Source organism: Mauremys reevesii, linkage group 14 (assembly GCF_016161935.1).
Source record: "Mauremys reevesii isolate NIE-2019 linkage group 14, ASM1616193v1, whole genome shotgun sequence".
Classification (NCBI taxonomy): Eukaryota; Metazoa; Chordata; order Testudines; family Geoemydidae; genus Mauremys; species Mauremys reevesii.
This window is the reverse complement of record NC_052636.1, coordinates 40,314,312-40,341,790: the sequence shown is the minus strand read 5'-3', so window position 1 is coordinate 40,341,790 and position 27,479 is coordinate 40,314,312. Positions and strand designations below refer to the sequence as shown.

The 27,479-nt window shown below is 47.6% G+C and overlaps 1 pseudogene; it reads left to right on the top strand.

Moving 5' to 3' along the window:
- The window catches only part of LOC120381704, a 177,110-nt pseudogene that overhangs the window by 106,000 nt on the left and 43,631 nt on the right, over positions 1 to 27,479 (top strand).

Sequence of the window (27,479 nt, the reverse complement as noted above, 5' to 3'; positions counted from 1 at the left end):
TACAGCCGGGTGAGACACACTGAAAGAGGCGAGAAAAAGGAGACGAACTGGAGAGAATTTGTATCGGGGGCCGAGAGAGCAGAGTGGCACAAACAGGGACAGGATCCAGTGGCCCCCCTCCCCAGCTTCGCCCCGCCCGCCACTCCCGGGAATTTCCTGGCTGCCCAGAGACGGACTCAACCCCGTGTCCCACCGACCTTCCCCAGCTCCAGCTTCTCCCCCACCCACTTGACACCCCCCTCCCCCAGGGACCCCCGCCGGCCCCCCATCCCAGCGGAGGAGGCGGACGTCCTGCTGCACGGCTCCCGCTCAAGGCCGAAGGCGGCCTCGAGGCTTCTCCCGGGTTCCCCAGGGCAGAGTCACGGTGCCCGCCCCCGGGGTCTCTCACTCACCGGGGCAGGGGGCGAGGCCAGAGGAAACTCAACGGCCCCGCGCAGGCCGAAGCAGAGCCTCAGATTTGCCCACGCGCGTTTGCAGCTCGGCGGTCTCTCCCCCAATGTCAAAAGCTTCCGGTCCAGGAGGTCAGGAACGCTACATCTCCCAGCCTGCCCGGGGCGCTTCTACTCTCTCAGCCCAGGTAACGGAGAGGTTTCAGCAGGTAAGTCTCGCGCATGCTCCGTGCGAGCTGCTGCTCCCGAGGAGTCTGTGGTGTGGGGGGAGATGGGGTGTCGGGCGGGGAAGAAAGCTTCTGTGGAGCTGGCAGGGGAGAAGGGTCAGTGGGACGCTTGGGGAGGGAGGTTAATTGGCTCCATGTCCTGTTGAAGGTGCCACTTGCCTCTCGCCCCCGATACAAATTCTCTCTCCAGTTCTGCCTTTTTCTCGCTCCCAGTGTCTCACCCGGGCTGTAAAATCTCGGGAGAGATTAGCCCCTTCCCCGCCAACAGCCGCTCTCCCGTCTCCCCCCATTTTCCCCCTGGTCTCTCCAGGAGTCTGATTTTCCACCTCCAGTTGCAGGTCGTGACTTCGTTTTCTCTGCCAAATCTCCAAGGGTGGATGTGCCCAGCCCCCTGAGGCTGTGGGTCCTAAGAGAGATGGGTATTGCTGGGGGCCTGGGGCTGCCAAGAACAGCCGGTGGGCGTCTCTTGAGAGGAGAGCGGGGACAGGGGTTAGAGGGGCCTGGTGCTAGCACTGCCAGGGGCTCTGTCTGGGCTTCCCGGCTGGCGTGCTCCTGGCATCGCTGCGTGCCCAGTGCACAGAGAGCTGGGGAGAGGATCCCTGGCACTAGGTCAGGGGATGCCAGGGAGAGGCAAGAGTTTCCCACTGAAAAGCATCAGGGGGTCCCCGCGCTGGAGTGGAGGAGGATTGGTCCCAGGCAAATGGCAGGGCAGATCCTGCTGGTGGTGGTGTCTTGCGGGCGGGTCCTAGGCAGGCAGTGAGGAACTGAGTTCCCAGTGGGTGGAGTCCTGGCTGCTGGGGGCTCTTGGTGGGGAACCCTTTGGGATTCCCCAACCTGACAGTCATGGTCTGGTGGGGGATTCCCTGGACAGTAGAGGCTCTGAGGGGGTATCTCCAGGGTCCCCTGGCTACCAGGGACGCTCTCCTGGGAGCTGCGTCCCAGGCAATATCTGTTGGGCCCCTGGCTGTGGGAACTTCTACTAACCATGATCCTTCTCCCTAGATAGCTTATGCCAGAATCCTGGCTCCAAGCACTGCCAGGCATTCCCCCAAAGTCACCGGCCCTGTGACTGTGTGATAACTTTTCCTATCCACTTATCAGTCACTGTTAGTGTGGAAATCACAGATTTTGCTTTTCTCACTCTTTTGAAAACTGCAGGAACTTTCAGTTCCATTTTGGAAAAATTGTGCCCCAGTCCTTGTCCTAGATCTGAGGTATGAGGGGAGAGGTGATGGGAAGGGGGTCAGCACTGCCACACGATGGTCTCTTCCACAGCGTTTCCTGGACTCATTCTTTCTGAACTCTGGTTTCAGTGAAGACCAATGTTAATCCAGAGTCACTGTATCAGAGAAGACACAGGGTGACTCCACGGATCAACAGTGGGGCAAATGAGATTAGCAATTCTCCCTGTGAGGAGGGGCTCTCGTTAGCTGCTCTCCCCAGAGGAAGCTAAAGGAGGGAGCTGCTCAAACGCTCTATCCCCTCTCTGCTCAGGATACTGAAGTTCCAGCTTCCTGGGTCAGACACTGCAGCCTCCATTGTGATCAGGGAGACCAGGCTTGTGGCTGCTGCTCACTGGCAGCAGCGGGTTCTGTGTACTGGGAAGTGACCTGAATTAAAAGCTGCTTCTCTGCCAGCCCAGGGGATGACTTTCTCCAGCTGGTCCCTAGCCCCCTAGGGCACTTGCCCTGGGCCCTGTTAATACTAAATTCTGAACCAGACATTCAAGTAACTGAAAGAAAGCAAAGGAAAATGCTGGGGTCATGGCCTTAAAATGACTCTACACAAGCATGACCTTCCCTCATTTCTCGTCCAATTAACTTTAATTGCAGGAGCAAATCCAGCCATGAGGGGAGCAAACTACAGAATCAGGAATGGGACTTACCACCTACCTGAGCGGAGCAGGAGAGAGGGAAAAGGAGATAGAGAAGGGAGAAGAAAGAAAGACTGAAAGGGAGACTGTGGGGAGACCACAAGAGTTTGGAGAGAGATTTCCAGATCTCTAATCTGCCCAGACAGATGTTATTACTGCACCCTGGATAGAGAGTCACTTTCCTGCTGGAAAAGATGAGAGAATCAGACAGAGAAAATCAGTTCCTGAAGTCCATATCCCCTCCTGGCTGGGGTGTGGCTGCCGTGGGGTCCAGTGTCACAGAGGATCCCTCACAGTGACTCCTTTAGTTCTGCTTTCTTCTAGCCTTGTGTTCCAGAGACTTTGTTAGGGGGTGAGGGGAGGAGAAGGGAGGTTAAAAGTAAATGTCACTGTGGGCAGCTGGCCACAGCAGAGGAGAGGCCAGGTCTACACTGAACAAAGAGAGATCAAGCCTTTCCTCAGCATGGCGAAGACTCAGAGGTGCCACCCTGTCTGCCAGGAAAGGGCCTGTGAAGAGAGGAATCATGCTGTGAAATGAGTTAAGCCTGTTCATAGAGAACACTTCACATGCACCAACATTCTCGCCCTGCCAGGCTGCCTGTGAATAACGTCCATGTTTCGCTCCAGTTCATCCCGTCCTCTCATTTGGACCCAGGGAAGGAAATGGCTGCAGAGGAGCCAGTTCAGGCTGAGGTATTATCAGGGGAGTTGCTGGTAAGGTTCTACTCCGAGTGGGAGAGAGGACAGCAAATACGTTGGGGAGATGGGAAGGTTTGCACCAGGCTGGTTTGGAGAGAGGTTGCAGTCTGGTTTGCAGGAAATGCACAGAGCTGGAGAGAAAGGAGGAGGACAGAAAGTGTGCTAAACCTGCTGGGAGTTATTTAATATGTGGCCTAGATTCTGGAACAGACCCAGGAGAGTTCAGCGGTGGAAATGCTCTAGTTTGTGGAGCAGAAAATAACAGCAGCTGCATGGGGCTGGGAAGGCAACCAGACTCACTTAGTGCTGGAGCCACGCAGCCACGACTAACCAGCGGCTTAACAGCTGGCCAGAATATGAAGGGGCACCCACCAGTATGAGGCTTAGAGGGCTTCCTCCCTTCACATCCAGCTCACTTCAGAATGGGGAGGGTGTTGGGCTTCCTTCACCAGGAAGCTGTCCTGGACCCTGCTAGGGGCTCCATCTTCTGAATCAGTTAGTGGCTAGTAGGGGGGTGATGGCTCTGCTAGGAGAGAGGAGGGAGCTCCTTCGTCACGTCCCTCCCCAGGTGTTTCCTGGATGCTCTGTGAGCAGGGGTGGGGTGGGACTCTGACTGCCCAATCCACCCAGAGCTTCCTGTTTGGCTCCCTGTCACTCCATGTATAGGGGGCTGTGAGTGGGGCAGCAGGTACTGAGTGTTGGACTACTTTAACTCTTTCAGGACCCGGTGACCTTCGAGGAGGTGGCTGTGTATTTCACCAGGGGAGAGTGGGGCTCTGCTGGACCCTGCTCCAGAAGCCACTCTACAGGGATGTCATGCAGGAGAACTATGAGAATGTGACCTCGCTGGAGGTAAGGGTTACTCTCCCCTCTGTTCTTGGAAAGGTGAAAGAGAGAGAGAAGTGGTTCACCGCCAGTTACACAATGCCACCTCTACTCTGCCCTGTTTCAGCATCCACCCCAATATGCCCAGTGACACACACAAGCTACCAGAGACCCTCCCCTGCTGCAGAACACTTTGGGAACCAGAGCACAGGAGCCGTATCACACACAGTGTCAGAAATAGCTCCTGTTTCATCAAGTAAAACTGAGGGTTAGGATGCAGACATTATCAGCAGAAGCTTCCTGCCCTGACCTCTCAAACCCTGAGCCTTCTCCACCCAGACCACAGTAATGCTTGCGGGTGTAACAGGCAGGCTTGCGCTGGAGTCCCAGAGCTGCTGGCCCAGGGTCACTTATCACCACAGACACTCCGTGCGTCCTTGAGATACTGGCTGGGGGTATCTCAGAGAAGGAAGTTCAGTGGCGTGGATTTAGCATTAGTGGGGCCCTGTGCTCAGCTGCTCCATTTTAGGGGTCCCTCCTTGGGACATAGTGACAAGAAAAAACATTCTCTCATTTCCCTCCCACCCCCTATTTTTTTGGCATTCTTTTTTCCTTCCTCCTCCTCCTCCAATAGTAATAGGAAGTAAATGAAAATAAAGTGAGAGTACATTGATTGTTTCCCTGTCGTCTAACCGATTTTTCCACAGACCACTTGAAAATGGCTTTGGGAGTGTTGGTGCACCACGTAATGATCTTTCCATATATTGTTTGTACCGTTAGCTAACTATTTTTAAGTGCTTTGGATAAAGCCGTTTATTAAAGAATTAAAAATGTTGGAGTGCAGAGGTCTGAGCCAGGTTTTAGGGATGCAGGAGGGGGAAATCAGGGGTTGGGGTGGGAGGTTTGGGGTGTGAAGTGCTTATCTAGTAGCTCCCATTTGGGTGTGAGGGTGCAGATGGCAATGTGGGGTGTTTGTGCAGAGGTCCCATTTGGTGCTCAGAAGTCGCGGGTGAGGATGTGTGGGGGGTGCAGGAGTCCAGGCATAGGTGTGTGTGAGGGCTCGTTATGTGGGAGGATGCAGGAGTCAGGTCTGGGGTGCTGGGGTGCTCCCAGCCCTACCTGAGTGGCATTCTCAGAAATGCTTCCAGTTCCATGCACAGAGGCCAGGTAGGCAGGGGCAGAGCTTCAGAGTCCAATGGGTGGATGAGATGATGGTGTAGAGAGGAGTATGCGTTTAGATTGATTAGGACCTGGGGAAACTTGGGGATGGGGGCCTATACAGGAAGGATGGGCTCCACCTAAACCAACGTGGAACCAGACTGCTAAGGCATAACATGAAAAAGGTTGCAGAGCAGTTTTAAACTAAGAGAATGGGGAAAGCCAATGGCTGCAGAGGAGCTCTGTGAGATTGGACAGAGACTTGTCTTAGAGGGGAGTCTAGTGATAGCAGATTTTCTAGTTTTAGTCAGGAAGAGAGAGGCTGGAAGAGGATAAAGTAGAGGCCAGATCAGGACGAGAAGCATTCACACACACACAAGTCTGACACATCAGAAAAGGACAGACAAATAAACAGTGGCAAGTTTTTAAAGTGCTTGTACACAAATGCCAGAAGTCTAAATAATAAGATGGGTGAATTAGAGTGCCTCGTGTTAAAGGAGGATATTGACATAATATGCATCACAGAAATCTGGTGGAGTGAGACAATCAATGGGACACAGTCATTCGGGTACAAAATATATCGGAAGGACAGAGCAGATCATACTCGGGGGGTGGGGAGGGGAGTGGCACTGTATGTTAAAGAAAATGTAAACTCAAATGAAGTAAAAATCTTAAATGAAACCACATGTTGCATAAAATCTGTACGGATAGTAATTCCATGCTCTAATAAGAATATAACAATAGGGATCTGTTATCGACCACCTGTCAAAGACAGTGATAGTAAGTGTGAAATGCGAAGGGAGATTAGAGAGGGTATCAAAATAAAGAACTCCATAATAGTGGGAGATTTCAATTATCCCCATATTGACTGGGTACATGTCACCTCAGGACAAAATGCAGAGACAAAATTTCTGGATACTTTAAATGACTGTTTCTTGGAGCAGCTGGTACAAGAACCCACAATGGGAGAAGCAACTCTCGATTTAGTCCTGAGTGGAGCGCAGGATCTAGTCCAAGGGCTAACTATAACAGGACCGCTTGGAAATAGTGACCATAATATAACAACATTTAACATTCCTGTGGTGGGAAGAACAGCTCAACACAGGCATTTAATTTCAGGAAGAGGAACTGTGCAAAAATGAGGGTTAGTTAAACAGAAATTAAAAGGTACAGTGACTAGAGTGAAACCCTGCAAGCTGCATGGACACTTTTCAAAAACGCAATATTAGAGGCCCAACTTAAATATATACCCCAAATTAAAAACACAGCAAAAGAACTAAAAGAGTCACTGTGGCTTAATGACCATGTAAAAGAAGCAGTGAGAGATAAAAAGGCATCTTTTAAAAAGTGGAAGTCAAATCCTAGTGAGGTACATAGAAAGGAGCATAAACACTACCAAATTAAGTGTAAAAATGTAATAAGAAAAGCCAAAGAGGAGTTTGAAGAAGGGCTAGCCAAAAACTCAAAAGGTAATAACAAAAGCAGGAAGCCTGCTAAACAGGCCTGGGGCCACTGGACGATTGAGATACGAAAGGAGCCCTTAAAGACGATAAAGTCATTGCGGAGAAACTAAATGGATTCTTTTGCTTCAGTCTTCATGGCTGAGGATGTTGGTGAGATTCCCAAACCATTTGTGGGTGACAAATCTGAGGAACTGCCACAGATTGAAGTGTCACTAGAGCAGGTTTTGGAACTACTTGATAAACTTAACTGTAACAAGTCACCGGAACCAGATGGTATTTACCAAGAGTTCTGAAGGAACTCAAATGTGAAATTGAGGAACTATTAGCTATGGTTTGTAACCTGTCCTTTAAATCGGCTTCTGTACCCAATGACTGGAAGATTGCTAATGTAACGCCAATATTTAAAAAGGGCTCTAGAGGTGATCCTGGCAGTTGCAGACTGGTAAGTCTAACGTCTGTACCAGGCAAATTAGTTGAAACAATAGTAAAGGAATAAAATTGTCAGGCACATAGAAGAACAAAATTGTTGAGCAAAAGTCATTATGGTTTCTGTAAAGGGAAATCATGTCTTACTAATCTATTAGAGTTCTTTGAAGGTGTCAACAAACATGTGGACAAGGGGGAATCCAGTGGACATAGTGTACTTAGATTTCCAGAAAGCCTTTGACAAGGTCCTCACCAAAGGCTCTTACATAAATTGTTATCATGGGATAAGAGGGAAGATCTTTTCATGGATTGAGAACTGGTTAAAAGACAGGGAACAAAGGGTAGGAATAAATGGTAAATTTTCAGAATGGAGAGGAGTAACTAGTGGTGTTCCCTAAGGGTCAGTCCTAGGACCAATCCTATTCAACGTATTCATAAATGATCTGGAGAAAGGGGTAAACAGTGAGGTGGCAAAGTTTGCAGATGATACTTGTGACGATGCGGTTCTGATGGGACCCAACTGAGAGTGACAAATCGCTTAAAACAGGGCAGTTACAGCCCAAGGCTGGGATTTTTCCACCTCTAAGGCAAACGAAACCAGCCAGACAAAGAGGACTTTGGTTTCACCTCACTGGTTAACCACAAGTCACACAAGCAATTCCCTTAGACACTTCAGTCTTCCAGTATCACCACCAGTGCCACTCGTCCTGGGGATGAATGGTTATGACAACCAACACCCCAATACAAGAAAAGGTTCTCTCGATCCCAAGGAATCAAGCCCCAGACCCAGGTCAATATACACATCAGATCTTACCCACAAATCACGCTGTTGCCAATCCTTTAGAGTCTAAAGGTTTCTTCATAAAAGGAAAAACATAGAGATGAGAGCTAGAATTGGTTAAATGGAATCAATTACATGCAGTAATGGCAAAGTTCTTAGTTCAGGCTTGTAGCAGTGATGGAGTAAATTGCAGGTTCAAATCAAGTCTCTGGAGTACATCCTCCTCTGGGATGGGTCAGTCAGTCCTTTGTTCAAAGCTTCAGTTTGTAGCAAAGTTCCTCCAGAGGTAAGAAGCAGGATTGAAAACAAGATGGAGATGAGGCATCAGCCTTTTATAGGCTTTTCGAGGTGTAAGAACCTCTTTGTTCTTACTGTTGAAAATGACAGCAAAATGGAGTCTGGAGTCACATGGGCAAGTCCCTGCATACTTTGCTGAGTTACAAGGCGTATCTGCCTTCTCTCAATGGGTCAGTTGAATAGCTGATGGTCCTTAATGGGCCATCAAGCAGGTGAGGCAGAGCTAACACCAGCTTGTCTGGGATGTCTCCCAGAAGCACAGCATAAGTTGGAAATACAGACAGGATAGAGCCAATACTCATAACTTCAACTACAAAATGATACATACATATAGACACCATAATTATAACCAGCAACCCATAACCTGGTCTTGGACACCTTATATGACCCCCTGTACATAAGATTTGGTGCCACTACAGGACCTTGGTTGCAACCACGTTCTATATGGTCCCAGATTATATCAATAATGTCACAATACTAAACTGCTCAAGATAGTTAAGACCAAAGCAAACTGTGAAGAACTTCAAAAAGATCTCACAAAACTAAGTGACTGGGCAACAAAATGGCAAATGTGTATAAATGTCAAGTGATGCAGATTGGAAAAAATAACCCCAACTATACATACAATATGATGGGGGCAAAATTAGGCTAATCAGGAAAAAGATCTTTTTGTCATTGTGTATAGTTCTCTGAAGACATCCAGCAGTGTGCAGCGGAAGTCAAAAAAGCTAACAGGATGTTAGGAATTATTTAGAAAGGGATAGACAGTAATACAGAGAATATCTTATTGCCCTTGTATAAATCAATGGAAATAACTAATTTAGACCCCATCATTTTATATGTATATTTGGGATTATGTTTGCCAATGGGCTGCACTATGTGTTATCCTGACATCTAGTACTGCTGAGATCCTGCATTCAATAATATCCCTGCCCTTCCTGTTCCCGTTCTCCACTGAGCCCCACGCTTATGTTTCCAGCTTCCCAGGACTCTGTCTCTGGACCCATCTGTCAGCAAGAAGCAGTGCAAGGGAGACTTGATTTCTGGGACGTGGATTTACTTTCTGTGTGTTTTAGGAGACTCTTTGGAATTGAGTGTCTGTGACATTAAGCACAGTACAATCTGGACTGTTAACAGCTGTGTCCTCAGTTCCCCAGGGTGGGGTGCCTTTACACTGCTCTACTGTGAGAGCAGCCACTCCTGGGCAGTTCACGCAGTCTCCAGCATGTAACTCGCTCCCAGCTACACAGTATTGAGTGCTGCTAGTCAGTGACTCACAAATTACAGTGCCCACAGGAAAACCCCAGAAAATTCTCTGCTCCCAGACTTCCCCCAGAAATGTGCATCTTGGGCGAGTCCCTGCATACTTTGCTGAGTTACAAGGCGTATCTGCCTTCTCTCAATGGGTCAGTTGAATAGCTGATCGTCCTTAATGGGCCATCAAGCAGGCTAGGCAGAGCTAACACCAAGTTGTCTGGGGCCTTGTCTACACTACAAGAGTATTTCGAATCAACTTAGTTCGAATTTGTGGATTCGACCTTATGAAGTCGAATTTGTGTATCCATACTAAATACACTAATTCGAATTTCTGAGTCCACATTCACGGGGCCAGCGTCGACTTTGGAAGCGGTGCACTGTGGGAAGCTATCCCACAGTTCCCGCAGTCCCCGCTGCCCATTTGAATGCTGGGTAGAGCCCCCAATGCCTGCTGGGGGGAGAAATGTGTCGAGGGTGGTTTTGGGTAAGTGTCGTCATTGAACCGTCAATCACAACCTCCCTCCCTCCCTCCTTGAAAGCGCCTGCGGGCAATCTGTTCGTGCACTTTTCTGGTCAGTGACAGCGCGGACGCCACAGCACTGCAAGCATGGAGCCCGCTGCGATCATCGCCGTTTTCTCCTCCTCGCACTTTATCGTCCACCTCTTCCACAGTCAGCTGCTGAGAAATTGGGCTACTTTTCAATGGTGCTGCAAGCACCGGGGGACCGTAGGGGACGTTTTACCAACATGAACATCGGGTGGCCGGGCAAGGTTCATGATGCGTGTGTTTTCAGGAACTGTGGGCTGTTCAAACGCCTGCAGGAAGGTAGTTTCTTCCCGGACCTCGAAATAAGTGTTGTGGATGTGCAGATGCCTATAGTCATCCTCGGGGACCCAGCCTGCCCGCTAATGCACTTGCTCATGAAGCCCTATACAGGCGCCTGGGACAGCGACAAAGAACTCTTCAAACACCAGCGAGCAGCGAGACCTGTGACTGTTCATTTTCTTGACAGAGAAGCTGAACCTGCCCCTGTTTCTTTACCCAGTTACTGTTGAGTCTCCTCTTCGGTTACATACCCCGTTCACCCCGTTACCCCCACTTCCAGCACACATGTAAAAATAAAATACATGTCCCATTATTACTTAAAAAAGGTTTCTTTATTCATGACTTTTCGTGAAAGGGTTGAAACTGGGACGCAGACTGTGCTGGGTAGGGTGTGCGGTGATGTAAAGACCGCCTCTAAACTCAAGGAATGACAGGCTCCTGCTCCTAGAGCGGTCCGCAGTGCCGAATGCTTCTTTCAACGGAGCCTGCCATCCCTCTTTATGGAATTCTGTGTGCGGGCGGATATGTGACCTTGTGCTGGAGGAGGACAGATACAGATTCCTCAGCTGCGTGACTCAGCGGTCCAGGACAAGGACCGCTGTATAAGATCTGTAACTGCCCTCCCCTGCTGCAAAGTCACATCTCCCCCACCCACACAGATCCTGGAAACCACCTCCCATACCGACCAGGGTGCCTACTGACTGCACCGTGTGTGTGACCCGCTGCTGATCCTGCCCCCGTGTCTGTACCCTGGGAAAGGTGACTGTCCTATGCAATTAACCACCCCCTTCCCCACGCCCCCCATTCAAACACAGTCTTCTTTGAAAAAACATAACGGAAACAGTAATTAACAGCAAAGCATTTTTATTAATTACATAGACAGTTAGGGGATGGGACTGGGATTGGGACTACTGTGAGTCTGTAAGTAAAGGACTTCGGCAAATGTAGGGTATGAGAGCTTTTGGGTACTTGAGCACTGTGCTGGGGTGCTGTGACAGTATTATCGTCCCCGGCCGACCCTCCTCCTGGTGACTTTGGGTGATGGGCATATGGGACTTTGTGGCGGGGGAGGGCGGTTGCAGATACACTGCAGGGGGGCTCTGTCCTCCTGCGGTCCTGCAGAACATCCACAAGGCGCCTGAGCGTGTCCGTTTGCTCCCTCACTAGTCCAAGCATTGTTTGAGTCGCCTGCTTGTCTTCCTCACGCCACCTCTCCTCCCGTTCGCTGTGTGAGCGCTGATACAGAGAGACGGTCTCCCTCCACTGTATCTGCTGGTCCGCCTCGGCTAGGTAGCAGCCCATACATTCCTCGAACATCTTGTCCCTTGTCTTTTTTTTTCGCCGCCTAATCTTGCCAAGCCTCTGCGAGGGGGATGCTGTGGCAGGTCTGGAGACAGTGGAAGCTGTGAGATGGGAAACAGGGAGTGAATTCCTTGCAAATATACATTTTTGCGAACAATTAACTGAGTCTAGGCTGTCTGTGTGAATTCTTGGTTGAGAGCCCTGTGCCTGCTGGGGCACAAATCATTTTTGCGGTGGATTCTGGATAAATGTCGCCATTCATTCCTTCCTCCGGGAAAGCAACGGCAGACAATCATTTTGAGCACGTTTTCCATGAATTGCCCTGGCATACGCCATAGCGTGGCAACCATGGAGCCTGTTTTGGATTTTGTGTATGTCACCATATGTGTACTAGATGTCGCTGACAGAGGCGGGCCAGCAGCGCTATACAGCAGCATGCTTTTGCTTTTGCATGACAGCAGCGATGGTTGTTTTCCCTTTCACTTTTCCCTTTTCCCTTTCACTTCTGGGGGTGGGTGGGGGGTGCGCGCAAATTGCAGAACTATGCCCTGACCCACCGCGGACACTGTGTTTGACCCTAGAAGCATTTGGAGCTCATCCAAGAATGCAAATACTTTTCGGAGACAGCAGGAACTGTGGGATACCTTGCGTCCTCATTCCCCCCTCCCTCCATGAGCGTCCATTATATTCTTTGGCTTTCCATTACGCTCGTCACGCAGCTGCGTGCTGAGTCTGTGCTATGCCGTCTGTCCGTAGATTTTTTAAAAATACTTTGGGCCAGGCGTAAAATTACATTAATTCCCCTAATTAGATGCAGGAGTCTCCGAGCGAGATCACCCTGAGGACGGTCACTGAAGGAGATAGAGAACGCATGCTGCGTGAAAGCTAGCATGAACCAGGGCCCGATGCAGCCGTGCTCGGGGAGGCAGTGCTCCATGAGTAATTCATGAAAGCCTCGCGCGGAAAAGTGTGCTACCACGGAGCACCCAATAAGGCAGCTCTCCCAGGAACCTCCTGCTGATGCTTTTCGATTAACGGAAGGAGAGCTTCGTGGAGATCTCCCTGGATGATTTCTGTTCTATCCCCATATATAGAGACCTCCTTTTCACACACTTAAGATTCCTGTTATATTAAGAATAAAAGTTAACATGGTTAAAGCACTTACCGACTGATCCTTCCCCTGATTCAGGATCCGGGTTCATGGCCGGGGAGGGTTGGTAGGGGATCTCCGTGACGGTGATGAATAGATCCTGGCTGTCGGGGAAGCCAGCGTTGTAAGCGCTGTCGCCTGCCTCGTCCTCCACAAACACTTCCTCATCTTCCCCGTCCGCGAACATCTCCGAGGAACTGTCCGTCGACACTGTCCCATCGTCAGAGTCCATGGTCACTGGTGGGGCAGTGCTGGCAGGCTCCGTAGCGTCCGTTTGCCGCTTTGATTTTTTGGTAGCCTTGTCTGGGGTCCTTTGTTTTCACGCGGCGCTGCGTTGCATGACGGCTGTATCCTCTGTCTGGATCATGGCTCTGGAGACCTTCTCGTAGGTCTTTGCATTAAGTTTGTTGGAGCGCAGCTCCAAAAGCACAGACTCCTCGCCCCACACACCGATCAGATCGAAAAGTTCCCGGTCAGTCTATGCTGGGTCCCACTTTCTATTCAGATATTACATGAACTCCTCTGCTGGAGAGCTCTGCATTGCTGCCGGTGCTGCTGAGCTCGCCCCGATGTCCAACCACGAAATGAGATTCTAACTGTCCAGAAAGGAAAAGGAATTCAAATTTTCCCGGGTCGTTTCCTGTGTGGCTGGTCAGAGCATCGAAGCTCGGACTGCTGTCCAGAGCGTCAACAGAGTGGTGCAGTGTGGGATAGCTCCCAGAGCTACTAAGTTCGATTTGCATCCACACCAAGCCTACTGTGAGCGAGCCAGTTCGCAGTTAGCGTTCCTCCACCTGTCGGGGTGGAGTACCAAATTCGAACTAAAGAGCCCTCTAGTTCGAATTAAATGGCTTCCTGGTGTGGACGGTTGAGCGTTAGTTCAGATTAACGCTGCTAAATTCGACTTAAAGTCCTCGTGTAGACCAGGCCTGGGATGTCTCCCAGAAGCACAGCACACTGTCCAGCACACTCCTGAACAATGGGAGCTCATATGAAATCTGTTGTTTCATCAGTGGAAAATGACATGCACCAGCCTTGTTATTCCAAATGGAGTTTCCAACACACTTTAATCCAAACACACTGGTTTGATAAAAAAAGGAAACAAAATTATTAACTACCGAAAAAAAAGATTTGAAGTGACTACAAGTAATGAGGCATAAAAGCCAGAATTGGTTATGAAAGAAATGCAAAGATAAAACACAAACTAATGTTTAACTTAACAAGCTAAAAGGGATTTAAAACAAATGTTTCTCTCACCATCTGCTGAGACAGGCTGGTTTTCCTTTCAGCCAGGACTCCCCCTAACCTGCCCCTGCCGCCCACATTCAGTTCTTCAGGAGTTGTCATGAGCAGAGGAAAAGGGGAGAGAGAGAGAGAGTCTCATGCATTTTCCTCACCTCTTTTTATAATTCAGTCCTTTGTACTAGAAACCACTTCAGTTCTCAGCTGAGTCATGGTGACAGGCTGTCATAGATACGAGCTTCAAGTGTCCCTGTGATGGAATGTAAATGTCATCTTCACACCTTCCCCCTGGTGGAGAATGGCTATTTGACCAGCTGTTTGCCTTGCTGTCTCTGAGGAACTTAAGGTTAGGGTTGCAGCTTTTTCAGTAATATCATACCGTAAAATCTCATCACTTTCCATACAATGTTGCTACACATTGTAACAGGAGTATCAGAGGGGTAGCCGTGTTAGTCTGGATCTGTAAAAGGAGCAAAGAATCCTGTGGCACCTTATAGACTAACAGACAATTAGCAGCATGAGCTGTGGGTGAATACCCACTTCTTCGGATGCAAGTAGTGGAAATTTCCAGGGCAGGTATATATAAGCAAGCAAGAAGCAAGCTAGAGATAACGAGGTTAGTTCAATCAGGGAGGATGAGGCCCTGTTCTAGCAGTAGAGTGTGAAAACCAAGGGAGGAGAAACTGGTTCTGTAGTTGGCAAGCCATTCACAGTCTTTGTTTAATCCTGAGCTGATGGTGTCAAATTTGCAGATGAACTGAAGCTCAGCAGTTACTCTTTGAAGTCTGGTCCTGAAGTTTTTTTGCTGCAGGATGGCCACCTTAAGATCTGCTATTGTGTGGCCAGGGAGGTTGAAGTGTTCTCCTACAGGTTATTGAATATTGCCATTCCTAATATCTGATTTGTGTCCATTTATCCATACAAACGGACTTCACTAAAATAAGACAGGAGATCTACATTACTCACTTCTCCTTTCTACAAAGGAAAAAGGACTGTAAGTTGTCTAAACTCCTACCTGCTACGTGGGGCCACAACTGTGGTACCCCTAACCCACCCAACAATATCGTCAATCTATCCAACCACACACTCAGCCCAGAAGAAAAGTCTGTCCTATCTCAGGGACTCTCTTTCTGCCCTGCCACCCCCACCAACATGATACAGTTCTGCGGCGATCTGGAAGCCTACTTTCGCCGTCTCCGACTCAAAGAATACTTTCAGGACAACACTGAACAACACACTGATACACAGTTACCCTCCCACCAACAGCACAAGAAGAAGAACTCCACATGGACTCCTCCTGAGGGTCGAAATGACAGTCTGGACCTATACATTGAATGCTTCCGCCGACGTGCACAGGCAGAAATTGTGGAAAAACAACATCGCTTGCCTCATAACCTAAGTCGTGCAGAACGCAATGCCATCCACAGCCTCAGAAACCATCCTGACATTATAATCAAAGAGGCTGATAAAGGAGGCGCTGTAGTCATGAACAGGTCTGACTACCAAAAGGAGGCCGCCAGACAACTCTCCAATACCAAATTTTACAGGCCACTTCCCTCAGATCCCACTGAGGAATACACTAAGAAACTGCATCATCTACTCAGGACGCTCCCTACGCTAACACCGGAACAAATCAACATACCCTTAGAGCCCCGACCAGGGTTATTCTATCTACTACCCAAGATCCACAAACCGGAAATCCTGGACGCCTCATCATCTCGGGCATTGGCACTCTCACTGAAGGACTGTCTGGATATGTGGACTCTCTACTCAGACCCTATGCCACCAGCACTCCCAGCTATCTCCGTGACACCACTGATTTCCTGAGGAAACTACAATGCATTGGTGACCTTCCAGAAAACACCATCCTAGCCACCATGGATGTAGAGGCTCTCTACACAAACATCCCACACACAGATGGAATACAAGCTGTCAGGAGCAGTATCCCTGATGATGCCACAGCACAACTGGTTGCTGAGCTCTGTGCCTTTATCCTCACACACAACTATTTCAAATTTGATGACAATATATATCTCCAGATCAGTGGCACAGCTATGGGCACCCGCATGGCCCCACAATATGCCAATATTTTTATGGCCGATCTGGAACAACGCTTCCTCAGTTCCCGTCCACTCACGCCCCTTCTCTACCTATGCTACATTGATGACATCTTCATCATCTGGACCCATGGGAAGCAGACTCTGGAAAAATTCCACCAAGATTTCAACAGCTTTCACCCCATCATCAACCTCAGCCTGGACCAATCTACACGGGAGGTCCACTTTCTAGACACCACGGTGCAAATAAGTGATGGTCACATTAACACCACCTTATACCGAAAACCTACCGACCGCTATGCCTACCTTCATGCCTCCAGCTTCCATCCCGGACACACCACAAGATCCATTGTCTACAGCCAAGCACTGAGGTACAACCGCATCTGCTCTAACCCCTCAGACAGAGACCAACACCTACTAAATCTCCACCAAGCATTCTCAAAACTACAGTACCCGCAAGAGGAAATAAGGAAACGGATCAACAGAGCCAGACGTGTACCCAGAAGCCTCCTACTGCAAGACAAACCCAAGAAAGAAACCAACAGGACTCCACTGGCCATCACATACAGTCCCCAACTAAAACCCCTCCAATGCCTCATCAGGGATCTACAACCCATCCTGGACAATGATCCCACACTTTCACAGCCCTTGGATGGCAGGCCAGTCCTCGCCCACAAACAACCTGCCAACCTGAAGCATATTCTCACCAGTAACTGCACACCGCACCATAGTAACTCTAGCTCAGGAACCAATCCATGCAACAAACCTTGATGCCAGCTCTGCCCACATATCTACACCAGTGACACCATCACAGGACCTAACCAGATCAGCCACACCATCACCGGTTCATTCACCTGCACGTCCACCAATGTAATATATGCCATCATATGCCAGCAATGCCCCTCTGCTATGTACATCGGCCAAACTGGACAGTCTCTAAGGAAAAGGATAAATGGACACAAATCAGATGTTAGGAATGGCAATATTCAAAAACCTGTAGGAGAACACTTCAACCTCCTGGACACACACTAGCAGATCTTAAGGTGGCCATCCTGCAGCAAAAACTTCAGGACCAGACTTCAACGAGAAACTGCTGAGCTTCAGTTCATCTGCAAATTTGACACCATCAGCTCAGGATTAAACAAAGACTGTGAATGGCTTGCCAACTACAGAACCAGTTTCTCCTCCTTGGTTTTCACACCTCTACTGCTAGAATAGGGCCTCATCCTCCTGATTGAACTAACCCCGTTATCTCTAGCTTGCTTCTTGCTTGCATATATATATACCTGCCCTGGAAATTTCCACTACTTGCATCCGAAGAAGTGGGTATTCACCCACGAAAGCTCATGCTGCTAATTGTCTGTTAGTCTATAAGGTGCCACAGGATTCTTTGCTGCTTGTATTGTAACAGGAGGCTATTCAGTAGATTATGTCTTTTCAAATGGTACCTCACAAGCCCTACAGTGATAAATGAAGGGGAGGGGAGGGATCTCCCTTTTATAAACACCCAGTCAGCCAGTTGGCTGTAAAATCCCTGTTGGTGCGAGTTCTCTGCTTGCTTTATCTCTAAAGGGTTAACAAGCCAACAGGGTTTAAAAAAAGTATTGGGGACCTGACCAAAGAGCCAATGGAAAGGCTAGAACTTTGTTAAATGGGAAAGTAACTTTCCCTTTGTCTGTTGTTCTCCGGAGAAGGCGACACGGAGTAGCAATGCTGTTTATGGCTTGAAGCAGGTATGAAAATTCATCTTCCATACCTAGAAGAAATGATTTGGCCAAGGAATGTTTAGACAGACACAATCAGGTTTATTTTTTATTTTGGCTTTTGGATCTACTCGGTGCTATCCCAGATGCTTTTGTTTGCTTGTAAGCTTTAAGCTGAACCCCCAAGAAAGCTATTTTGGGTGCTTACAAACATTTTCTTTTAAGATCTAGCAGAAGCCTAAGTTCCAGATGTATTGTTTTCCTTTTCAATTTTACTAAAATTTACCTCTTTTAAGAACAGGATTGGATTTTGGTGTCCTAAGAAGTTTGTGTGTGTTGTTTGATTAGCTGGTAGCCACAGCTAATTTCCTTTGTTTTCTTTCTCAGCTCTTTCCCAGAGGAGGTGAAAGGGCTTGAGGGTGCCCCAGAGGAAGAATTCTCAAGTGCTCCTTCCTGGGTCCAAGGGTTTGGGGGGGTTTTGCATTTGAGTGGTGGCAGCATTTACCAAGCCAAGGTCAGAGAAAAGCTGTAACTTTGGGGGTTTTAATACAAGCCTAGAGTGGCACAAATTAATCTGTAGAATCTGTCGGGCCCCACTTTCTGCACTCGGGTGACAGAGTGGGGATTCAGCCCTGACACATACTATGAACAAAATTGATCATAATTTTCTAGAAGAGTGAACATAGGGAACAGACTAGCACAGTGTCTGTGTGTTCCCAACATATATGGGTATTCTAGTCCCTCACAAGCAAGGTGTTCGGCATCTTCAAACACCTGAGGAACCGGTCCTGGGAATTGACTGGTTTATTAAGTGACACTGTATGGAATTGAGAGACACTCTATATTATTATTATTTTATTATAAATACTGTGGCAAATTGCCAGTACTGTTAGGCTGGGTCTCGTACTTTCTCTTCTTTGTGGAAGGTTCAGGGCGCCATTGCTTGCCTCCTAATCGGTATTTTAATTACCTCACTAGTGTCCTTGAGGAGGGGAGTGGAGAGGGAGGGACCTGGGCCCGCCCTCTTCTCCAGGTCCCAACCCAGGGGCCCTGAGGTTAGTGGTGAACCACTTGTACTGGCAGTTCCTTCCCCTGGGCTACTTCCCTCTCCTGCCCTTCAGCTTGTGGAGGGGCTTCTTGCCCTCCTTCTACACAAGCCAGGTGCCCCTTACCTAGGGTTTTTGGATTTCTCAGCCCACCGCAGCACTCCTCCAAACTTTCCTTTTGTCTCTCTTCAAAACTGCCCTCTGCTCCAACCAAACCTTCCTACTCCAACTCCCCACACTGTCTGGCTGAAGCAGGAGCTTCAGGTGCTCCAGTTAATTTGTAGCAAAACTTCCTCCCCGTGCAGGGAATAAGGCTCCCTGCTAACACTCTCCTGCTGCATCACAATACCAATATGATGAAATTGCAATGAATTGTGCTATATATGCCATGTAAGGAGTCAGTGAAAATGTTATGAGTTTCCACGTATGATAATCTTGTTTCTATCTTTGTATTGTGAGTTACAGATATGTAGGGTATATCTGTATTCCAGACTTGTGCATTGTTTCTGAGTGACACCCCCAGATATATTGGCATCAGCCCTGCCCAGCCTGTTCGATGGCCCAGCCAGGGTCATCAGCCATACAATGAACCCATTGAAAGGATTAAGGATACGCCTATTGAGTCAGCAAGATATGCAGGGTTATGCCTGTTGTGGCAAATTGCCGGCACTATTATGATGGGTCTCCTGCTTTCTCTTCTTTGTGGGGGGGGGGTCAGAGCACCATTTATTGCCCCTGAATTGGAATATTAACTGCCCCACTAGTGTCCTAGAGGAGGGGAGTGGAGAGGGATGGACCTGGGCCCACCCTCTACTCCAGGTCCCAGCCCAGGGGCCCTGAGGATAGTGGTGAACCACTTGAACTGATGGTTCCTTCCCCTGGGCTACTTCCCGCTCCCACCCTTCAGCTTGTGGGGGCTTCCTGCCCTCCCTCTGTACAAGCCCGGTACCCCTTACCTAGGGTCTTGGACTTCTTAGCCCATTGCAGCACTTCTCCAAACTTTCCTCTGCTTCCCTTCAAACTGTTCTCTGCTCCAATACCAATCCCCTCTGCTCCAACTCCTTCCCTGTCTGATTGGAGCAAGGGTCTTTATCAGGTGACTGACTGCAGGTGCTCTAATTGGCTTCAGGTGCTCTAGTTCATCTATAGCAAACTTTCTTCCCTCTGCAGGAATAAGGCTCCTTCTAACCCTCTCCTGCTGCCCTCTGGCCACGCTGTATCACACTGTGTACTGAGAATGCCAAGGCTTTTCCGTGCCATGTGCTGTGAAGCTTGTGTTTGGGACACAGGAATTAGAAGCCACTTGGCAAAAGGAATGTAAAGGGCAGCTGCATCATCTCCATTTTGTCTTCAATTCCTCTTCCTACCTCTGGAGCAACTTCTCTACAAACTGAAGGCTTGAACAAAGGACTGAATAATGTGGATGTGTACCAGAGAGCCTTTCAAGCCAGAAACTCACCAATACTGCTAAGAACCAGATGTATAGATTTCTGAATGTGTCTGACTGCTTTCCCATTTAACAACTCCCTTTTTCTTTCTTTCTTTTATAATAAACCTTTAGTTTAGATGCTTTCTTGCTTATAAACCTTTAGTTTAGATGCCAATGATTGGCTGGCATCGTACTATTTTGAGTAAGATCCAAACCTATACTGACCTGGTAATGTGGCTGACTCTGGGCTCAGAAGAACACTTTGTTTATGTGAGCCGGGTTTTTAAATAACCTCTCACTGTGCTGGACCTAGGTGCTGATTGAGAGTCAGAGAACTGGAATGCAATAAAGGGGGCCATGTGATTTCTTTTTTCAGTTTCTCGATAACCAGTGTGGGGGATCAGAAGCACAGTTGGTGACTGGTCGGTGAGTTTAACTTCTGTGTTAACCACCAGTTTGGGGAGCCTCTGCTCTCCCTTTTTCAGCCTGCCCTGGGTTTGGCATTTTCAGTGAGGACTAGCCCAGGCACACCGGGTCACACTAAATATTAAAGTTAAATTAATAGAATGTTTTTTATGACAAAGTTTTATGAAATCAACGGAACTCCTTTGTTTTCTTTCATCTGAGCAGGGTTTCCATTTTCCAAACCTGATGTGATCTCCCAGCTGGAACAAGGGGAAGAGCCATGGGTCTCAGACCTGCAGGGTTCAGAAGGAAAACAGACCATGAGTTCTCTCTGCAGAGGTGAGAAACATTAAACCAACTCTGAGTGTGAAAATGCCTGACGGAAACATCTGGGATGCCCTACAAAGCCCTTGAGAGGTGTCTCCGTTCATTATTGTTGCCCGCCGGGGTCATCTCCTCCGGGTAACTATAGCTCATGGCTTCCCATAGATTCTAGCAGACACCAGGTAGTAGCTTCCTCCCTTCCCCCTGCGTATTTGGATGGCATTTGAAAGCCAGATTGATCCCCTCCTCACTCCTGTTTTGGGGAAGAGTATGGGGGAGTTCAGTTTGTGATTTTTATTTGACCTCCCTCCAGCACTTAGTTTGTTTTGGCTTTTCACTTTTCATCCCTGTTTGATGTTTCTGTCTTTTTCACAGCAGGTGATGCAATGGCATGTGAAAGAGGAGCAGAATTCTCAGCAGAAAAATGTTCAGCAAGTGGATAAACACAGAGCATTATTGCAAAGATCAAAAGCCATGTGTCCAGGAGTCATGAGGAGGAAAAATCCTGTGAGATTCAGCACAGACCAGAAAGAGAACAAGGAAACCAGCCGGGGGTGAAAATGGGTAAACGTATTTCCTCTCAGGGAACTCAGAAGGACCTCAAGGAAACCACAACAAAGCAGGAAATCATCATTGGAAAGAGAAAAAATACATGCACAGAGAGTGGAAAAAACTTATGTGACTACTCAGCCCTTCTTGATCATCAGAGAATCCACACAGGAGAGGCCCTATGAATGATGTGAGTGTGGGAAAACCTTCACTCAAAGATCAGCCCTTTCTGTTCATCAGAGAATCCACACGGGGGAAAGGCCCTACGAATGCTGTGAGTGTGGGAAAAGCTTCACTCACAGATCAGCCCTTTCTGTTCATCAGCGAATCCACACAGGGGACAGGCCCTACAAATGCAGTGAGTGTGGGAAAACCTTCACTCAAAGAGCAGCCCTTTCTGTTCATCAGAGAATCCACACGGGGGAAAGGCCCTACGAATGCCATGAGTGTGGGAAAACCTTCAATCGCAGCTCAAACCTTTCTGAACATCAGAGAATCCACACAGGTGACAGACACAGGCCCTATGAATGCTGTGAGTGTGGGAAAACCTTCACTCAAAGATCAGCCCTTTCTGTTCATCAGAGAATCCACACGGGGGAAAGGCCCTACGAATGCTGTGAGTGTGGGAAAAGCTTCACTCAAAGAGCAGCCCTTTCTGTTCATCAGAGAATCCACATGGGGGAAATGCCCTACAAATGCAGTGAGTGTGGGAAAACCTTCACTCAAAGAGCAGCCCTTTCTGTTCATCAGAGAATCCACATGGGGGAAAGGCCCTACGAATGCCATGAGTGTGGGAAAACCTTCAATCGCAGCTCAAACCTTTCTGAACATCAGAGAATCCACACAGGGGACAGGCCCTACAAATGCAGTGAGTGTGGGAAAACCTTCACTAGCAGCTCAGTCCTTTCTGTTCATCAGAGAATCCACACAGAGAAGAGGCCCTATGAATGCAGTGAGTGTGGGAAAACCTTCACTCAAAGAGCAGCCCTTTCTGTTCATCAGAGAATCCACACAGGGGAGAGGCCCTATGAATGCCGTGAGTGTGGGAAAACCTTCACTCAAAGATCAACCCTTTCTAGACATCAGAGAATCCACACAGGGGAGAGGCCCTACGAATGCCGTGAGTGTGGGAAAAACTTCACTAGCAGCTCAGCCCTTTCTAAACATCAGAGAATCCACACCAGGGGAAAGGCCCTATGAATGCAGAGAATGTGGGAAAACCTTCTCTTGGCACTCAGTCCATATTCGCCATCAGAGAATCTGCAAGGGCAGTGAATACCATAAAAACCTCTAGGGCTATCAATTTTTTTTCTTTACAATTTTTCCTGATTCCCACATAATAACTTTTTAAATCTGTTTGAACTGTTTGCAGCACCGTTATCCCTCAGCTTGGCCAGATGAGTGGCCCATTTATGCCTTTTGTAGTTTGCCTTCTTTTGAGGTGGGCCCATTTGTCCTTTCTATCAACTCAATTATCCCACAAGTAACTGGAGTGTGCCCTTCCTATGAGGAACCAGGGAGCGTCACATTTATACCATTGCTGCTATTGCAAAGTTATTGTTAGAGTCGCCAGTGATACAGATTGTATCCTTGCCAGTTGTTCTCACGTTGCTCTGGGTTGTGCTGAAGAGCAGTTACATTGGGAATTTTTCATGTTATAGTTAAATAAAGAGGAGCAGGGGAAAAAAGTGTCATTTCAGCCTCTGTGACATTGGAAGGAGATGGGGTGGTTCAGAGATTCCCTCCTTCCCCATCACTCCAGAACTGTTACATTTTGGCTTCTCTGTGCAGAGTTTCTTTTCATCACATTCTATCCCTCCACTTCTCAAAATGTCATGTGAGGAAGAGTTCTCAGCTGTCTGTGCTTGGAGATGATGCTTTGATTTCTTTCCTCCTATATCAGAGTCGCTATGACTGGAGCTGAAAGTGTCAAAAACCTGGAAGGGGAATTTAAATGGATCTTAAACATAGTGTGATTATTGGGCGGTTTCATCTATTGGTAAAGCCACTTCTGGCAAGAGGACTATTTTGTCCCCCATTATGGGATGCTGGGATACTTACAATTTTGTAAATAACATAACTGACTATTGAGAGAGTGCTGAGTGAAGCTGCTTTGAATGGACCTGAGGAGAATGTGATGGGAGAATCTCTTGTCCTGATTCTAACTAATCAGATGTAACCTGCTCTGGAATTTCTCTTCATACTTTCATTGTCATGTATTCTGTCTCTCTGTGATGTGGGTTTCTCTCTTTCCTGAAGGCTGTTTGCTCACCCAATTGGATATTAGTTCAGTTCGATAGGACGTAGCTCAGATTTATTGGAGAATTGAAGACAAATGACCATTTCCTAAAGTCCTCATTTGTCACTTCAGCTTTGCTTTTTCCCCACCCCTCCATGATGACACGGAGAAAGTTCAGGTGCAGTTCTGTCAACAGTGGAGAACTCTCCAATTTACTGCACAGGCTAACAAAGAAACAGCAGTGATTTTAAATCTCCATTCGGAAATGGTGAACAACAGCAGAACCCCAACTAACTGAAGGAAGTGCATATGACCACAGTGTAGTTCAATTATTTACATCAGTATTTTCTCAGATGACTTGGGGAGAGAATTCCACATTAAGTGATTTTTAACTTGGCAAAATGCCCATGTATTTGGTTCCCGAAGCATTTTTGTAACCCATGCCCCACAGAAGATCTTTCCTATTCGGAATGCTCCCCTTCATGATGCAGATGTTGAGGAAAGAGAAGTGGTATTTTTGTTCAGTTTATCCTTAATAGATGCTCAAAATGTGTATAAAATGAAATCGATGTTGGAAATCTAATAGCTGTAGAAAAATAGCTCTTTTTAAATAGAAATTCTAGCTCTGGTAACGAAGATTCTGATCCAGGCCTGTATCCAGTCCCTTGCCTGGACGTGTGTCACCAAATTAAAGAAAAGCTGGGCACGTTTCCGGAAGCCATTGCTTACGACACTGCTGAGATTTTGAGTGGTTTTGTAAAGGATTCTACTTCTGAGAAGTGTAAATTTACCCTAAAAAGGGCAAGGAAAAAAAGGGCATCAGGAATGTGTGTTTTTTCGGATGAGGCAAGAAAAGGGAGTAGCATTGTCCCCCTTGGGTAGCCCCTGTTCAATTCCAGGTCAGAAAGCAAAACTCTCCTGCAAGAATATCCAAAAAATATTGTGTTTCACTTCATAAGTACAGTTGTGGGCAATTAAATGATGACCCTAAAATTTCATAAAAGCAAAGAACGCTGAACAAAAAAGTCTGGGAAATATGGATGTATCTGAGAAAATGGCTTGGAATGAAGGAAGACAAAAATTGATCAGTCGAGAGAAAAGGCTCTGTTTTCCCCTAGTTTGGAACGTCTCTCACAACTACTGGAATAGAAAAGCTAAACAAATGGTGCTCTATTGTTGCAAAGGAGATTGAAGTGAGGCCATTTTCTCCAGATAAAAGAAAATGGTCATGTCAGGAGTGGGATTTGAAACCACGTCTCTATGCAGAAACCAGAACACCCAAGAGAGAGGAAAAAAGAGTCTTAAAACTGGCACTTTGGACCAGTCCCCAATCCTAACGCTACAAAGAATGTGACTTATCAACCCTAGTTTTCATTAATATTTGATGACACTCTTTAGGGAGGCCAAGATGGCACATCTCGTTCAACTCCTAGAGCCCTTCTCCAGCACAGCTGATTTTTAGGCACACTCACCCGGACCTAAAGTTACACGTTTCCTGGAGTTCCATGAATTCTGCGGTGTTGGAATCTCCCTGCTCGCGTTTTAAGCAAACAAAAGATGGGTGCTGGCATTCTGAGACCCTCAAAATCCTGCCCTGGGGGACAGACAGTTAAGCAACCAGCATCCACAACCTCTACCATGATAGCATCCTGTCTGGCAACAACTCACTTATCAATAGCTGGGGCCTGAAATCCTCATTTCTTTGTTGTTCTATCACTGTAGTCTCCACTTTCCTATTGCTTGTCTGTATAATCTCTGTCTGGTTCTGTGATTGTTTCTGTCTGCTGGATAATTAATTTGTTGGGTGTAAAGCAATTCAGGTGGTGGGGTATAACTGGTTAGATAATCATGTTACAATATGTTAGGATTGGTTAGTTACATTTCAGTAAAATGATTGGTTAAGGTATAGCTAAGCAGAACTCCAGTTTTACTATATAGTTTGCAGTCAATCAGGAAGTAAGGGGGGGAATGGAATGGGGGTAGGGGAATTGGAGTTATGTTTTGCTAAGGGGGGAATAGAAAGAGGGACACAGACAAGCCTCTGTGGTGTCAGAGCTGGGAAGGGCGATACCGAGGAAGAAAATTGGAATCATTGCTTGCTGGAAGTTTACCCCAATAAACATTGAGTTGTTTGCACCTCTTGAACTGCGGGTATTGCTGCTCTCAGGTCATACGAGAAGGACCAGGGAAGGGGGGCGTGATGGGATAACCCCTCTAAGAAGTACGTCTTTCAGGGTGTGAAAAACCCTGGAATCAGTATAATTAAGCTGCCCTAAGCCATGGTTAGATAGTACTAAATGAAAGGAAAGATTGTTCTGTCAATGTAGCTATTACTGGGATGGAAAACCCCTCCACTCACTATAGCAACTGTCTACTCCACAGTGCTAGAGCAGTGTCACAGCAGCATTTTAAGTGTAGACAGCCTCAGAGTGAGACCAGGTCTGGCTCTGTGGATGCTCAGGCACTACAAGAGCAGTGACAATACACGAATGCTTCCGTAGTTGGCAGGATTCAAACTTGCCTGGGAGACCCCAATGGATTTCTAGTCCATCGCCTTAACCACTCGCCTGCAACTACTTGATGTATAGGTGCTTCACTACACAATGATTCTGTTCTCACTGAATTGTCACTTCAAATTGCTCAGACCAGCTCCCACAGCACACTCCTGGCTGTGCATTAGTGTAAGTGTGTCCATGGCTGAACAACAAGAGTTCCTGCCCATTTCCTTCTGGCTGGAGCATGATTAGAGTGTGTTTGTGGTTAACGACATTGCTATAGATTGTTGTTCAGTCCCCACACTGACAATTCAGACCGTCCCGTTCCTATTCGAATCTGCACCAGATCATGCCAATAGCCGGAGTCAGGATTTCTCTGGGGCACTGAAATGTTTCAGGGGGTTGGTGCATGAACTCAGCCTTGCATCCATCCCTGATGTTTCATGGACTAACAACAGCAGCGTAAAGAAAGAGCTGATCCAATATCTCACTGTCAGAGGTTAAGGTGGCCTCGTCCCGTCTGCCTGACCATTGCCATTGCAGGAGAGAAGGTTTCAGTGGAATCGAATGCCCTGGCTCAAACAAGAGACACAGGGAGGTTTTGCTGTTCATGGATCTGTGCAAAGGAAATTGTGTCTGTATGAAATTGAGGAGGGAAATGAAACGTCCACGTGGTGGCCCAACGCCCTAAGGAATGTGGGCGATGGACTCCGGCTGGGAAATGATTTCACAGGATCAGTGTATTGCCCTGATTAAAAGCTATGGCTAAAAGGCAGCCACTGTTGTCAGTACCTGAACCTGTGTAGGGACGCCCGAGTGGGTATCAAGTCCATTGCCTTAACCAGGGGTAGTCGATTATTTTATCAAGATTCAAATTTCTTGGTCAAGGTATAGTCAATGTATAGACGCCAGAGAAAATAAGACACTGATGCTAATAAGAATATAGAAATATTTTGCAGTCGCTATGGGCATAACTATGATAATTGTTTTGTGTTTCACTCTTTATATATGGCACCACCTTCCTTCCCTTTAGACTTCTAGTTTACCAAGGGTAAAACTAAACATCTCTTCAGATACCAGGGAGTGTTTTTGTTCATTCCTGCTAGCTACACAGGGATTTGATGTAGCTGCTTTCAATCCTCTGGCTCTGCCGGGTTAAGTAACATTTCAGGCTGTCACTGAACTGAAGGAGGGAGATCATTTTTTGACAGGTTACGCCTCCTCTTAAAGGTGTTTGTCTGGCAGCCTTGGTTCCCAGGTCTCTCCTGAGGGAAGAGAGTTTCTTTGCAAAATACCAAACCTTTTAACAGAGCGGAG